This window comes from Chinchilla lanigera, unplaced genomic scaffold, assembly GCF_000276665.1.
Source record: "Chinchilla lanigera isolate Chin_1 unplaced genomic scaffold, ChiLan1.0 scaffold00003, whole genome shotgun sequence".
NCBI lineage: Eukaryota > Metazoa > Chordata > Mammalia > Rodentia > Chinchillidae > Chinchilla > Chinchilla lanigera.
Window position 1 is genome coordinate 1,510,326 of NW_004955404.1, and position 16,264 is coordinate 1,526,589.

General features: G+C 55.2%; 1 protein-coding gene and 1 pseudogene across 1 annotated transcript in view; one reads left to right on the forward strand and one right to left on the reverse strand.

Annotated features, from left to right (window-relative positions):
• Nucleotides 1-16,264, reverse strand: part of Tex29 (testis expressed 29) — a 339,812-nt gene that overhangs the window by 104,422 nt on the left and 219,126 nt on the right. The window lies entirely within an intron of this gene.
• Nucleotides 3,475-3,878, forward strand: LOC102014408 (annotated as a pseudogene).

The following is a 16,264-nucleotide window of genomic DNA, read 5'->3' on the forward strand; positions in this document are numbered from 1 at the left end:
AGGCTCTTTGCAGATGTGAAGACTTAGCTAAAACGAGGCTGCAGAGTCACCCACGGTTCCTGTCATTAGGAGACACTGTGGATACCTAGGGAGGAAGCTACGAGGTGAGACAGAGCCTGGAGCACTGCACCCATGGCCAAGACACTGGACATCAGGGCCGAGGCCAGTTTGACTGGCTTGGGAGCTGCCCAGGGGGTGGGCGGAGCTCATGTCTGGGTGTCTGCGGCAGACGATGGAGCTGTGACCTGGGTCCCCTCTGATGTTGCTCCCCTGCTCTGCTTCCAGGCGCAGCTTCGCTCCCCCACATCCTTCCATAGTGCCGTTCCTGCCTTAGAGCAGCGAAGCCCGGACCGGATCCCCTGAAACCATGGGCCACACACACCTCCCTCCTTCAAGTTGTGGATGTGGGGTACGTGCTCCAGAGATGGGAAATCTGACCAATGCAGAATCAAGGACGTGATAAACTAGAAGGAAGAGCAGGCCTGTAGACCCTTCAGCAGTCACGTGGCCCTGCCCACACTCTGATCTCAGACTGCTGGCCTCCAGAGCCAGGAGAGAATAAAGTCCCACTGTTTAAAGCCAGTTGATCTGTGGCATTTTGTTACACAGCTCTAGGACATCAACACACCCTCTGAGGCCAGCTCTCTGCCCTGCTGCCCCTCCCTGACCACTTTCTGAGGCAGCCTGACAGCCCCACCACCTCTAGTGCTCCCTGGGGTGCCCCATCCCAACTCAGCCTCCTCTGCCTAGCCCAGCATGTGACCCTCCAATACGGGCTCTAAGACCGGGACACTCAGCCCACGGCACACAGAGCCTTGTGGGACAGGAAGGAGGATGGGAGGAGCTATTCTTCATGGGAAAGGAGTCCACCCAGGCTGCCTTGCTACCAGGAATGGGCCATCCCAAAGGAGCATGCGTCCTGTACTCACTGGTGCAGACTATGACCCAGACTGGAGCCAAGGACCAAGACCAGTGGCGGAGTTGGGTACTCAGGGCCCATGGCCTCTCATGGTCTTCGTTAAGTTTTGTAGCAATCATGGAAACGAGGTGATGTCTCACCTTCTCCCATGAGACGTTCTCCCACACCCATGCCTCCTCTGTGAGGTCGGGCCATGGGCCTCGTGCCCTGGGCCGCCAGGTGCTGCTGCCATCTTGATGGACCAGACAGATTGGTGACTGAGTGCCAAGGCTGGGAACATCGTTGGTGACATGACGGGACTCACGGAGCCCAACAGGATTCCTCACGCTGACCTCAGCCGGGAGCAGGAACAAGCCTGTGACTGTCCCCAGAGAAGGGTCACGGTGGACAGCACAGCGCTAACGAGATGACCGCCACCACTGTCACGGGCCCTTCCTGGGGATGCTCTGGACCAGGTTTCACATGCCTGCTCCCCTCCAAGGGGTAAAATCGAGGTGTCGAAAAGGAGCTCTGAATTTACCAGGGAACTCCATGCACTCCAAGCAACAACTTCAGGCGGCAGAATGCAGACTGTCACCCAGCCTGCCAGGGACGCGGGTTCCCAGAGCTGACACCTTGAATGGAGGCCCGACACTTAGCTCAAGGAGGTTCCTCACAGAGCTGTCAGGATGTCTCAGATACGCTAATGAACTGGAGGAGGACGCCTGGGAGACATGGGAAGCTGCTAAGGACGACGCGGGAGAAGACGCAATGGCAGAGCCCAGATCAGGGCTTTAGGACGCAGGGCAGCCTGGTGCGGGTGGGGTCGGTTTCTGTGCTGAGCCCGACAGTCCTGGGAAAAACACTCACACAGCCAGCTCGGGATGCCCAGCCCCGGTGCACCCAAGAGCCTAGTGATTCTGTTCTGCGGGCTGTCTTCTACCGTCCACACCCTGAAAGAGGACAGGGAGTGGCCACTAAACTGGAAGCCTCAGCAGCCCTGTTTCATGGGCAGTTGTCAGGCTGACCCCTCTCCAGACTGGAGAACAGGGTCACCCTAGTACCAGCATGCTGAGGTCGAAGGAGCTGCCTCCTCCAACCCCTACTGCCACATGTGACGAGTTGACATAGTGGATGTGGGCTGCGATGGCGGTTACTCCTCTCACACGCGGCGCCCACATGCACGCCCCTCAATGCTACCATTAAGCAGCTACTCAAAGCACTGCCCAAAAAAATCGGCCAAAGTTGAAAGTCAGTCAGTTTTGCCACCAAAGACAGAGCCATTCGATGCAAACAGGATGTTGTTTAACTATCCCACACCAACAAACGTCTATTTTTCCACCAACTGCCTACATTTCAGCAGCCCTGCTTAGCTACCAAGCAATGCACTGAATCTGCCATCTAGGTTAGGGCTTTGGAATTAAAAAGAAGGCAAAGAACAGAGAAGGAGTGAACCATTAAACCAGATGTTAGTCCCCAGAGCCGGAAAAGCCCACAGCCGGGTAGACACTCTGCTGTCTTCCAAGGCCAAGGCCAAGGCAGCCCATCACCCCTACCTTTCTCCGGGAAAGACAGTGGTCACCTGGAGCGGGGGGCTCCCACCTGACCCGGGTCACTTATTTTAAATAACAGAAACATTCACGAAGGGGAGTCATGAGGGATAGTTCTAAGCAGACCTAAACTAAAGCTGGGTGCCCGGGTCTCTGGCTCTTGCCCCCTGCCTGTGTGGACTTATGGGCGCTCGTGGGCAGCCTGGCCACACAGAGGCGTGGGAAAACACAAGGAGGAAGATCACCACAGCTCATGACTCACGTGCTCCCTGGAACCACTCCCTTGCCTGGGCCACCCTCCCTCCTTTCAGATGACAACCGTGACATGGTGAGGATACTGTGTGGCTTCGGCAGCATGTGCTGGCTTCCAAACTGCTCCCCTAAATTTCAGAGGGGACCAGTGTGGATTTACCATGATATCTACACCCTGGCAGACACCGCCTATGACCTTCTCCCTGCAGGCTTAAAGTCCACGTGTTCTGCTTTAAGTTTTGGAAGGACCAGGGGTAACCCACTCGGGCCCCCCTTCTGTCCCTCTCTTGGACAGAAGCTTTCTTTTCTTTCCCTCAATAAATATATTCTGCTGTTAACCTCCATTGTTCCTAAAATTCATTCTTCAATTTTAGAGAACACGATCTCATCCCAGATATCATTCAGGTTGGGAGTTTTTGTTTTCCTGTATCATTTTGGAGTTCTCCACTGAGATCCTCGGACGGAGACTCCATCTTGTTCAGCACTTCGTGATGGTTACACCAAAGCAGGAGAGGGATCGAAGGATTCGCACTGGCTTTGCCAGCTCCCTGCTTGCAGGGCCGGTGACCTGGTGCAGGGAAAGGATTTACCAAAGCCAGAAAACCAAAGGAGATGGGAACCCATTGCCAACAAAGACTATCTTAAATCAGCCTAGACACTGGGTCAAGGAGTAAGCAAAACATTCAACAAGAAAAGCTAGAAGAACATCATCATGGCTTCCTTGTCTGCTCATGAAAACCAAGAGAAAGGTTCCCCACTTGCCACCATTGAGCAAGCAGAGTTTCTTGTTTTGCCCAAAATCAAAACTGCACATGCACAGAGGAGAGACTGCCAAGATTATCTGAGAATGTCAAGAAGAAAGTTTCTGGAAGAGAGCTCTGCCTTTTTCACTTGTAAGCATGCTTGTTACCCAGGGACTGGTCCACCAAGGTTATTTAGCAGCTAATCCAAGATTTGGATCATTACCTACAGTTGCACGTGCTGGTGTCCTGGGATTTGGCCTGGGCAAGGCCTCCTACATAAGAGTGTGCCAGAGTGAATTCCACTCCTTTGAAGATCAGCTTTGTGGGCCTCGTTTTGGTCCACGCCGTAATAGGCACTAACTGCTCACCCGTGAGGAATGCAAAATAAGGCGTGGATTAAGTGAGAAGGGAGGCTCATACCCTTCTGCTTCCTAAACTTTGTGTCTATGGCTTGTGAAGTTTTTCAATCCCTGAATTTGTACACATTTAAAATTTCAAGTGTACTCAAAAATAATATACTTCTGATGAAAGAGGAAAAACAAAAAAAGTTTTGGAAGGACCACGTCTTGCCACGTTCCGTGGCAGAGGACACTATGCACTCAGCAGTGAACCACAGCTCCACGGTGACATTGCAGGACTCCTCCCACCTCCCAACACAGCGAAGGAGGTCGATGCACGGCCACCAGCCAGCACAGATGCACCAGGTGACACCAGTGTCACCTCTGTGTCACTCCTGTGATGGTGAGCTCCCCCACCAGCCCCATCCTGACTCGGGCCCTGGGGACACCCTGCTCTCCAGTGCTGGTGAGGGCCTCCCTGCAGGGTAGGCAGCAGCCCGGCCACCACAGAGACACCAGGCCCGGCTACCTTCCTGTGGGCTTTCTGCCTCCGCAAGGGATGGTGGGACGGGAGGAACCAAGAAGATGCTTAGAGGTAGAGGACGCCAGGCCTCAGGTGTGCACTGCGTCCCAGTAGGGGCACAAATGCCCCTGCCAGGTGGAAGTCCTCACCCCGCAGAGCACAGTCATGTGGCGTTGGTGCAAGCAGTCCCGAGACACTGACAGAAGAGTCACCCATGGCCCTCCACAGAAGGCCGGCGTCTCCCAGGGTAAACTGAGGTAGTCGAGGCTCACTCCAACATCCCCATCCAGGAACTGCTGGACCGCAGCCCTCCGTGTGTCTGTCTGCACCGGGCATGGCTGTCTCCAGGCCACCATTGCTCCGGTGGCCCTCAGCTTCCCCCCAACTGTTCACACAGAAAAGACTTGTTCTTCCAAAAAAACCCCAGCACTGCAGGCCATCCCACTTGCAGGGGAACCCCCTCCTGGAGTCCAAGGCCCCACGGCCACTCTGTCCCTTCTCATGCCTGGGCAACGTGGGCATGATGTGCACTGCGATGTTCCCTGCCTGTCCCCTCCCCGTGCGCCTGCAGTCGGTCACGCAGCTGCAAGACACAGATCCTCCTGCATAGGCAGGCGCGGGCGGCTCGGCCATGGTGAATGTCTCATTAGCACCTCCCGTGACTGCCAAGACCCTCCTGGGAGCCCAGATGCTGCTCACAGGGCCAGAAATGACCAACGTCCTTTCCAGGAAAGTGGGAAAATTCGCACTGCCAGGCCCTGGCTCGCTGTCCTCTGCAAACACGCCGCAGAGGCCGGAGCCGCACACCTATCCCAGCAGAGCGGGCGCGTCTGTCCTGTCGCTGCTTTTCTTCCTGCCATTTCTCTCCAGGGTGGGAATCACTGCACTCTGCGTGAGGAAGGCTGGAGAAACGCATAATTAAAAATGAAAAAAGAAAGTCTTTTCAAGGCTGTTTACTTGGGTGACGAGGGTGACACAAATGTTTCTTTCTCCTCCCGGGGCCCACCCACAGAAAGGGGGGACAATGGGGCCCCGGTGGTGGCTGAGCCCTGCTGGGCCCATTCAGGCGGCCCTGTGCCAGCGGCCACACGGCCCACCACTAATTACCGCGCATTGACAGAGCTGCAGGAGCTCCCGTGTTTACAGTGTGGCGAGTCTCCTGTGATGAATTGTCCAAGAGAAAGATGAAAATCACTAGTATTTCAGAGGAAAGGCCAGGCTGAGGATCGAGAAGGGAATCCACTCAGAATCCACCCCGAGCCTAAGCCTAAAACATCCCCTCTCCTCCCTGCTGCTCCAAACTTAGACAAACTACCCCAAAACTTCCCGAGCAAATTCCCAGGGCTCCTGCAGCCTGCACATGGATAGATGTGTGGCTCGGTGACAGAGGGTTTAAGTTATCCTTGTGAGGAAATAACCAAAGTTACATAATTTTCATCAACATTCATCATTTTAATTGCCTGAATCTCCCCCAGAACAAAGTGACACTATAGTTTTATGGTATTTGATTAATGAGGGCAGGAAAATTGAAGTTTTTGCAATAAAACTAAAAAAAAAAAAAATCAACAGACTTTTATGGTTTCTTCCCTTGTGATTTTAATTTGATGGCTCGTGTTTTCATTACTGCCGAGGCTGTACACTTTAGCTGGCAATTACGTCCCATCTGTGAAGCACTGTGTTACTGTGTTATTACAGTTTATTCTAGTAGCTTTTCAATCACTTTTGAGTTGGGCTTTACAAGTATTCTTGCAGCAGGTGGGCCTCCTGGCATGCGACCAGGAACACACAAAGCGCAAAGCTGGAGTTTAATGGCAGCATATGCATGTGGCAGGGAGCACCAGCTCTCCCCATATGCTGCCGCGCAGCCCCTTCAGCCTGCCAGTCACTCTTCTTACCGACTACAGTCTCTAAGTAGTTTTCTGCCAGGGAAAAATATACCAAGGCAGCAAATTTCTCCAGTGCACCATCCTTATTACTGAGACAACCCTGTCATTAGCACGAGCACAATGGGCCTGAACCGGGGATGCATACCAATTAGGCTGCTCCGAGCACTTTTGCTTCTTATCTCTATGGAAACGCGCCCCCCCTGTCGGCAGTGGACAAGCAGGAATGTCCCCCCACCCATATGTCACCTAGTTAACACTGTACACTTTCATGTGAACCAAAATCCACTCCAACCCTCTCGGCAGTGCAGAGAGAGGGAAGAAAACAACGGAAGTCTCCTGCATTTGGGAGGCGTTCGTCCTTAGCATTCCGGGTCCTGCTGGCCGGACTCCGAGGGCGGGGGCTGCATGACGACTGTCGGGGTCTTTAAATCTGGAGATGCTCTCTCCCATCAAACCTCGCAGGGAGAGTTGAAGCAGCTGAAAAGAAAAGTCTTTGTCCCATAGAAGAAAAATGGAGCCCAAACATTTTTTAGACAAATTGGTATAAAGGGTAGAAGAGGCCGGCAGGGCTGGGTCCTAGGCCCCAACTCCAGAGCCCTCCCCTGGGGCTCACACCATGCCCGACGCCAGCACCCTGAGGAAGCAGGGTCTCCGCCAGCAGGGCATTTCCCGCCTGAGCACTGGGGACTTTGCAACAAGCAGCACATGCAGTCTTTTGTTTTGAGGGGTGTGTGTGCTCGAGAGAGGGAGAGAGAGGGGAAGGTTTCGGTCTGAGAGGCAGCTCTGGGAGAACAGGGTGATCAAGAACACCTTGAATGCTTATTTCAAAAATATATTACCGTGAAACACATATTGTCTTGACTCCTGCTCAAAATCCTTCCCCTTGCTTTGAGCACACGCATCCCATCCTCCTTGCCTCTTCCTGCAGCAGCTCTGGAGTCCTCTCTCCTGAGTGTCTTCAGTGTCGCTTTCCTGGCTGCCTCGATGCCCTGAATCAATTCAAAACGTTTCCCTTTCAGGGTCGCTCTGACTTTGGGAAAGAAGCAGGAGTCACACGGTGCCAGATGCAGTGACTAAGGTGGATGAGGACACAGGGTCATGTTTTTATGAGGCTGTCTTTCCGTTGAATAGCACCCAGCAGCAGCACTGCATTTTTTTTATCACATCTTATAAAGACCCTCAGGAAGAGAGGGTGGGAGGGACCCCGGGACTCACCTCTCCCCAGCTCCCTGTACGGTGATGTGGCCTCTATCCCACGCACTCCTGTGCGCACTGCCTGCCGCGAGGTCTTTGGAACACTGCGTTGAGGCCTGAGCCTGCCTGTGTAGTCTCACTCTCAGCCCCGATCCAGCCTCCACCTCTGTATCCCTGTGCCCGAACCTCCCCTGTAAGGACACCGCCCCCTGGGACCAGGGCCTTTCAGCTTCCAAAACCACAAGCTGAGTAGCCTCTCTCTTGGTACAACATTAGCCATCCTGGTATTTCATTAGAGTAACAGAAAATGGACAAGCACAGTCACCAAACACTTTGTGTGTCGCCCTTTCTGCCACTGCTGTCTTTGATGGTGCTGCAGTCTTGGGCTATGTCCCCCAAAGATGGATGAAGCCTTCCCCAGTACCTCTGAGCAGGGGCAATTTAGACATAGGCTGGCTGCCCATGAGAGTCGCTAAGCTGTTGATGTCGCTAAGCTGGGCCCTGTGGACGTGGCCAGGCCTGAGTGACGGGCATCCTGATAGGAGGAAGGTTCTAAAGGATACAGAGAAATAATAAGCCCCAGGCGAGACAGAGATCCATGTCCATCCCAGAGAAGAGCTGATCCAGCCGGCCCAGTTCAAAACCCACCTCTGCCACTTAGCAGCTGTGCTGCCCTCAACAAGTTACTCACCCTCTCTGATCCTCCAGTTCTTGCCCTGGGAAACAGGAAATGTAATGGCACATGACTCATACATGTTCATTAACCCACCTTCCTACCTGTGTGAAAACAACATGCTGTGTGTTGGTAATGCTCAAGGAGTCTTCCTCATTATGTCTCACTATAAGATTTGTTGAGGTTAGTGGTTTCCATTTAACAGAAAAAGCATTGAATTGTGTGACCCACTGCCCAGGTAACAATCCTGTCCCCCAGCAGCCATACACCAAACTGAGGTCTCTTTCCACACATGAAGGAAAGCGACACCTAGGTCTAATTGATTTTTTTTGTTTTGGTTTTTTTTTTTTTTTTGGTACCAGGAACTGAACTCACGACCTCGTGCTTACTGGGCAGGCACTGTGCCGCTGAGCTACATCCCAGCCCACATCGGTCTAACTGAGCAGGGAAAAGCTGCTGTGGGAATCAGTGGGCCGAGGTGGCCCTGGTCCCCTGTGGACAGATCCTGGTGCCTCTGGAGCTCACACCCTCGGTCCCATGTCACTGTGACCATGGTGACATTGCCTTGCAAACCTGAGCCTCCCTCTTGGACAATGCAGAGCCCGGTACTAATAAAGTAGGGCCAGTATTTACAGTTTCTTCCTGCCGTTAAAGTACGTATTAACGACCAGCCAATTTTATCTCCGTCCTATTGCAGAACATTCTAGCCTGGATAACATTTCCAGTCTGCTGGGGAGGGTCTAGGCTTTCTCTTCTGCACTTGGAGCTGTCAGCTTACTTCCCTTAAGTTATGGAAGTGCCGGTCGTGGCTGAGGGTCTCTTCCTGCTCTGCTCCCTTCCAGCTGATACTGCACAGGGGACCCCAGCCCTGTCCCTCGTCGATGCAGCTGAGAACCCGAGCCCCGCAGTACACTTTCCGAACTTCTTCCAAGCTGCCCATGCCAGGCTGGGGCAACCAACAAGCAAGGACCACACGTGGGCAACCTCGCCCCTCGTCCTCGGCCCGTGTGGGTCACCAGACCCTTCTCACCGCTTCCCCTTCTCAGGAGATCCCTGGCTTCCACCCTCTTGGTGCTTTGCCCTGGGTGCTGTTCTCTTCAGGTGCAACAGAGAGGGATGGATGCCAGCTGACCCGCGCCCTCCCCTCGGCCTTGGTGTGGCCCTAAGGTCTTCCGAGAGCTGCTCTCAGTGTCCGCCCGTTTGCTTCTAGGTTGGAGAGAATCCTGGGAAGCCACAAGGAGAGGCCCCGGGGTCTCCCCCACTCCGCCAAGAAGGCTGCTTAGCGCTTGGAGACCGGGCCGGTCACTAAGCGGTTGGCACCAGTCACCACCGTCACTGCAGGAGGGCAGTGACAAGCTCCGCCCGAGCTTCCGCCCTGTGTCTCCTCAGAGCTCGGGTCCCCCTCGCCCCGGGACGTGCCCCAAGTTTGGGGACACGCTCCCCTGCTCCGCTCCGATCTGTCCCATGCTCTGCCCTAGCTGCCTCTGAGGCCACTGCCCTTCTCCCACTCCCGGGCCAGTGACGGGTCACAGCCCTCAAGGCCGCCCTCCATGTCCCTGTGGACTGTGCCCCTCCTCTGTCCTGCTTCCCAAGACCCTCTGCTCGGGGTGGGCCAGCAGAACCCCGGGCATAGCCACCAGAAGCAGGTCTGTGCACTGCCCTGCCCAGGGCTGCGCCATGCAGAGGCTGATTTCCCACCGGAACGACCCTGCCTGCCTTGTCGCCCCGCCCTGCGCTTCCTTCTCAGAGACACCCGCCACCCTCCTCCCATTGCACCCTTGGGCACCCGGCTCCAGCAGCACCGCCGGCCTGACTTTGCACCTGGCTTCCTGTCCCCTGCCCCTAAGTAGAACCACTTGCTGTGCTCCTGTGGCATCTGCAGGGGCAGGTCTGCAGGAGGGCAGTGAGCCGTGGCTGACCCAAGGGGGGGAGGAGGAGGGACAGAGCTGGATTCCACCCTCCCACTGCCCTCGGGCTCACGGTGCCCTTTCAGAGTTGGGCCTTGGACCAGGCTTTGTTGGGGGGATCCAGAGGGCACCTGGCACCAGCTGTGGGCAGGGGCATCCTCCTGACCCCTGCAGGACTTGGGGCCTGTCCTCAGGTAGGGGTCTCCTGCCTCACCACCAAATGGGAGGGACCTGGCCGTGGGGAGGGCGCGTGAGGCACTGTTGTTACGGAACTAGGACTGCCCCCATGGCTCCCGTGTGAGGCTGACCCCACCAAGTGGCGTTCACTGCGCTCCCAAAGGCTGAGGATCCTAGGGCTCTGGCCCCACTGCTGGACTCACCCATGACGGGTCATTGTTTAATGGCATCTTGGGAGTGTGGGAAACCTAGGAGTGAGGCCTGGCTGGAAGGAGTGTGTCCTGGGCAGACCTTGCGGACCTGTCCTGTCTGCAGCCCTTCCCTCTCTGTCTCCCCTCTTGTGGCCTCCACGTGAGCAGCTCTGCCCTTCCGCCATGATGTCCACCTTACCACAGGCCTGGGACCCGCAGAGCCGATAGGCCCCTGAGGCCCCCAGAAGCCTGCGCCCCGGGAGCCTTCCTCTCCCAAGCTGTCCTCGGGTGCTTTGTCACAGACACAGGCAGTGGTGACACCAGAAGGTGCGGCCTGGAGGCCTCCGGGGGCCTTATCTGAAACCATAGGAGCCTTGTCCTCGTCTCCACCATTAAGGGAGCTGTGTGAGGGAAGCTCGGGTCTATACGTGTCAGGAAATGGACTTTTCAAATAAGTTTGAAACCGCGCTCATTGCCACCCTCCCACCAGGTTAAGTTGGGAATGGTGTCACCCAGGGCAGAAGAGAGCGGAAAAGCCCGCAGTGCCCACAGCACGGGCGGCTTGAGCCTGCCCTCGCCCACCCTCAGTGAGCAGCAGGTGCAGCCCCCCGCTCCCACCGCCCTCACCCAGCCTTGGGCCAAGGACCCCACTGCCTGAACTGCAGGACCTCAGCTCACGCCTCCACCAGAGTCTAAAAGACGGGGAGCCAGACAAAGCGAGGTACACAGGAGCAGTGGCTCATGGCTTGGGGCCGCCCAGGCGCCGTCCCCAGCACCAGCTTCCCGCAGGGACTTTCCGGGCCCCCACACCACACAGAAGCCTCTTCGCACCGCCAGACCCTCCTGCTCACCTGAAACCGTGGGTGAGGATGCCCAGCACCCCGAGCGGGGGCCACAGGGACCTCCCCGGTCCCTTCATTACGGCAAGTAGTAAGATTGCACACGCTCCCCAAGTGCTCAGCATCATCGCCAGTGTTTCTCAAGACTGAGGGGCTGTTCTTACAGAGTTTCAAAGCCCGAGGAATCAGACCGAAAGAAAGCAAGCAAAAGTCCCTCCTTCCTGGCGAGGAAAGCATCTTCAGACAGTAGTAGCAGTAGTAGTATTTTATCATCATTTGGTTCTTCGAGGTAAGGTCTCACTGTGTAGTTCAGCCTGCCTGTGAACTCATCATGTAGCCCAGACCGGCTCCAAACTCACACCAGTCCTCCTGCCGCGGCCTCCCAAGTGCTGGGACTCCAGGCGTGCATCACCATGCCCAGCTCAGGCTCTCAGCTACTAATGAACACTTTGCAGCTCGGAGCAGAGCTCTTTCACACGGAGGAAGCCACTGAAGGAGGTTATGGGGGAGGGCACAACGAGCGGGTGCCATGCCCCAAGGCTGGCTTCTCCCCTGCTGTAGCCCAGGGTGCCGACACCGGGACACCTCGGAGCAGCCGTGTGACCTCTGATGGGGCAGCAGCGGGCATCACAGGGGCTGTAGCTCCCACATCCGCCTGCCATCCACCTGGCCAGGAGCTGGGGTGCTCCAGAGGAGCTCCCTGCCCGCACCCCACGTCCCCTCGTCCCCAGCTAGTCTCCACGCTCTGAGGAGTCAAAGACAGCGCTGCTGGGCCTGGGGAAACGGGACAGCTTTCTGCAGCTTGGCTTTGCATGACCAAACATGCGCACCTGTCCACAGGGACGAGCACCAGCGCCCCGTCACTCACAGGCCCAACCCCAGCCCAAGCCTGGGCAGACCCCACACACCCCTTTTTGTTAACCTTAAAACTTTTTATTATCACACTTCACAGCATATGATGACGACATTCCTTGTGGGGGCAGCCCATGAGCATAACCCGTCTTAATTCTTTCCCTCCCTCCTCCCTCCATCTCAGTCCCCTCCCCTCCTATAGAAGCTCCATCTCCCTGTCTCCTAGTGCCTACCTTTTATTTTGTTCTTTATTTATACTTTGGGTTTCTTGTATACGCAAAGCCACGTGGTATTTAGGCTGTGCGTCTGATTGAGTTCAGTTAACATGATGGTCTCAAGGTGTCTTGGTTACTTTTCTCTCGTTGCTGGGACAAAATACCTGACGCCCAAAATGAAGGAAGGAAAGGTTTATTTCCCTTACAGTTTGTGGAGGTTTCAGTCCGTACTTGGCAAGTTACAAGGCAGAGTGGCACATGGCAGAGGGCTACAGCTCATGGCGGCAGAACACAGCAAAGCAACAAGCACACACAAGGGAGGAAATGGCCAGAAGCACCCTCTTTCTCTCCCTTACATATGCAAACTCTCCACCCCAGGGCAGCTGCAGCTCTCACACCCACAATCAATCAAACTCTAAAAGCCTGCCCCATGGCCGCATGAGGCTTTGTGGGGACACCCAGACATAAACCATAACACAAGGTGCCCCCATTTTCCTTCAAGTCATTCCAAGTTATCCTTCCTCACGGCAGGGTAGTACTCTGTGGTGTGTAAATACCTCAGGAAACCCCTCCGCCATCTGGACTCTGCTGGGAGGGGTGCCGCTGTGGGAATCATGCTGGCTCCCCGACAGCTGGAGCAGGGGCTCTGGAGACAACCTCCCTGAGTAGTCTGTCCCCAGTGTGAAAGGGCTTCGCCCAGTCCCCACCAAATGCCCAAATAACACGAGGCCCCAGCACACTGGTTTGGAGCAGAGAGACTTGGGTTCAAATCCACCCTGCTCAGCTGTGCTTCTGAGGACCACGGCTGTGTCTGGATCTTTATCCCAAAGTGGGGGGCCCAGGGCAGCACCTGTGGGAGCTGCTCACTAACACTTGGGCCACTTCCATTTTTTAAAAAAATAAATGAGTGAAAATGTAGAAATGAAAATCTGTATGAAAGAAAATATAGACAATGTGAAAATTTGAGAGAAATGACTTCAGTCTGAGGGAAGATAAAAGCCTCACAAGGCTGCTGGGCGGAGCAGAGAGGGCATGCGTGCGGCGGTGTGTCCAGCCTGCCATGGCGACCGTGCCACAGGGTAAATCACTATATTTACACTTTTCTGCCAAAGGCAAGGTGAAGATTTACTTTAAATATATCTTTTCAAAATGGCTGGTAAAATACTAAGAGATTTTCCCTTGAGGAAAAATAATAGCTTTTTCCATCACTAATATGCTAATATCCAGAAACGAGGTGCTTCTAGCCTGCAGCTCAGCGGCGTGCATAGCTGTGATTCATTATTATATTAGGAGTGTTTTATCCTAGTAAGAGGTTTTTTATGTTTCCCATAAAATGGAACCAGCAACATTTTAAAAGACAACATATTTTATAAATAGTAAAATTCTCAACATAAACTTTACCAAACAGCTACACTAGTGCACTCACCGAGACTACTTAATTTTGTTACAAGGTAAAGTGACAGAAATCCTCTTTTCTGTAATAACACAGATAAGTTTCTCTCATTTGCCGCTGAGCAGTTTTCAAAATAGCCTCCTCAAGGCCCAAGAGGAATCACGCAAATACATAAATATGCTAACGTCCTTTGTATATGTGATAATACAGTTTTGAAGTTGCCAAAACCACCACTTGATGACTCTTCCAACATCCTAAAATTAGGAGACTCCGGCGTGTTAGACTATGCAAACGGACGCTGAAGACCAGAAAGCGCACCGTACAGCCGCGCAGGCCTCCCTCTGAGAACGCTGGGAGACTGTCTTGAGTGCAGCACGGCGCTGTCCTATCCTCTCCACAGTCTCTGCAGCCTCGGGAGGGCTGGTTAAAAGTCAGGGAGCTTCTATCACGATTTACTTTCAGTTTTCCCCCCTTGGGTCAGTTTTGCCCCACCTCAGTTAGTTCTCTCTCTCTCTGGCCTCCACACAGGCACACGGCCTCCCTCCTCTCCCCGGGAATGTGAGTGTCGTTCACGTCACAGTTGGCCTCAGAGCTGTCCCAGAGCCCTGGGACTCTTCACGTAAGTGGGATCGGACCCAGAGCCGCCCCACGCGAGCACATGCGGACTGTCCCATGAGGTGCACACGCAGATAAGTAAGCATTCTGGCTCTCAGAACAAAGTATACAACCAGAATGGAGATGATACACTTCAAAACTTTTCTCTGACTGTCTAGGGGTGCTCCATGCTGGATAACGGATAGCCACATTTCTGTCTCGTTTTAGTTTCCTCATTCCCCAGGTTCCGGCAGCTCGGGGTGACACCAACCCAGGCTGTGTCCGTGTCCAGGACCCGGGGGAGAGGGGGCCTCAGGCCACCCATCCTGATGGGGGCAGCCCAGCCTTTGTCAGAGTCATGGTTGGTGACAGCTGTGTCCCCAGGTGAGGTGGCCCAGGAGGAACCTCAGCCTCCAGGCAACACCTGGTGCCCACCTCACCTCTGCCCACCAGGTGGGGACACAGGTATGGAAAAGCCCCTCTCCCTGCTCCCCACAGTGCCACACTTCAGGCTGGTGCCCCTAATGGACACGAGGAGGACGACAGCCACCAGCACTGCCCCGGTGTCGTGGGAGCTGACACTGCCAGCGTCCGCGTTCCGCAGATGCAGCGTCCCCAGGATGGTCGCACGGCGGAGCCGCTCCATGGAGGCCACGGGATTAATCAGTGTGCGTCACTGTCCTGATTAAACAATGAGGCGTCCTGGGGCTCTGCTGTCTGTCCCGATGAGCGCTCATCAGACGGATGTGCAAACCCAGCAGCTCCCTCAGGAGCAAACTACCTTTTAATTTTTCCCTCTAAAGATTAATTCCATTGTTATGGAACCTGGATCATAAGAGCTGTAAACTAATCATTAGTCATTTTCGAACAATCTGACCTTTTCTGCCTCGGAGCATGGAGTGCTTGCAAAAGAGGTCTGTGTCAGTCCAGGCTGCATGTGCCGAGTGCTGGGAGGAGAGCCGGAAATCACGAGACCTCGCCGGCTCTGCGACTCGGCAAAGAGGGGCCCGAAACAGCCTCTTTTCACTGCGCGTGGCCTTTCCCATTCTAACAGCTGAGAAGGTGAGACCAGGGACCCTGCTTAATCACCGCCTGGCCACCAGGGGTGCCAGCTGGAGGTGCCAGGGAAGAGGCAGAAGGCAGGTGCCCCACACATCACGCTCGGACAGCCCTCGGACCTCGCAGACAGTCTAGGCTCAAGGTTCCCGGCAGCTGGAGTTCAGCGCACAGAGCAGGTGGCTCAGAGGGCAGAACTGAACCTTCTCAGGCCTGGGTCCCGCTGTGTAGGCCTCGAGGTGGAAGCCCTGGCCCACACCACAGCACAGCAGCTCGGGTGTGCTGGGGACCTAGTCCAGTCCTAGGTCGGGGCCACTCGCCCAGATGACTTCATCCCAGCTCCACCTGCCCCACCCCATTTCCACTCTAGGCCACACCCATGGTCTTAGAGTGCTTGGTGGCGGGGTGAGTGTTTGAGAGGGGTCCTGGGTGCCCCAGGCTTCTCAGGGATGAGGGGTCCTCCTGGATGCCTCTCATGGCACCGCTGGTCTCTGGAGAAGGCCTCCCGAAGTACGAGGTCTGCCACCCACGCTGGGCTGCAGGGAGAGCGCCCCTGGGGCAGCCAGCCTGGCTCAGACCTGTCCTGACCACCATCACACCTGTGGAGACCTGAAATTGGTATCTGTGTGTCTGCGTGCACTTGTCTACCACCCTTACTCCCCGCCAGAAGACTGCTCCTGACCGAGGGATATGACAGAGAACTGCACCACCCAGGGGCAAGCCTGGCGGCCAGGGTCAAGTCCTTAGGAGCCGTGCTCTGCAGCCAAGAGGAGAAGGTGCGCGAGCTGGCGCCTGGCAACTCCTACGCCAGCAAGTTGCGGGAAGGGTCACTCCTGGTCACACTAGCGGCCATCAGTTAGACACAGGCACCTCAGGGACAGCACCTTCGGGCTTCGCTCAGAGGATCTTGGAGTTTGCACCAGACAGAGCCCAGGCCCCGTGCAGGGCTGTCTGTCACATCTGCTCTGATGCTGCACCCACTC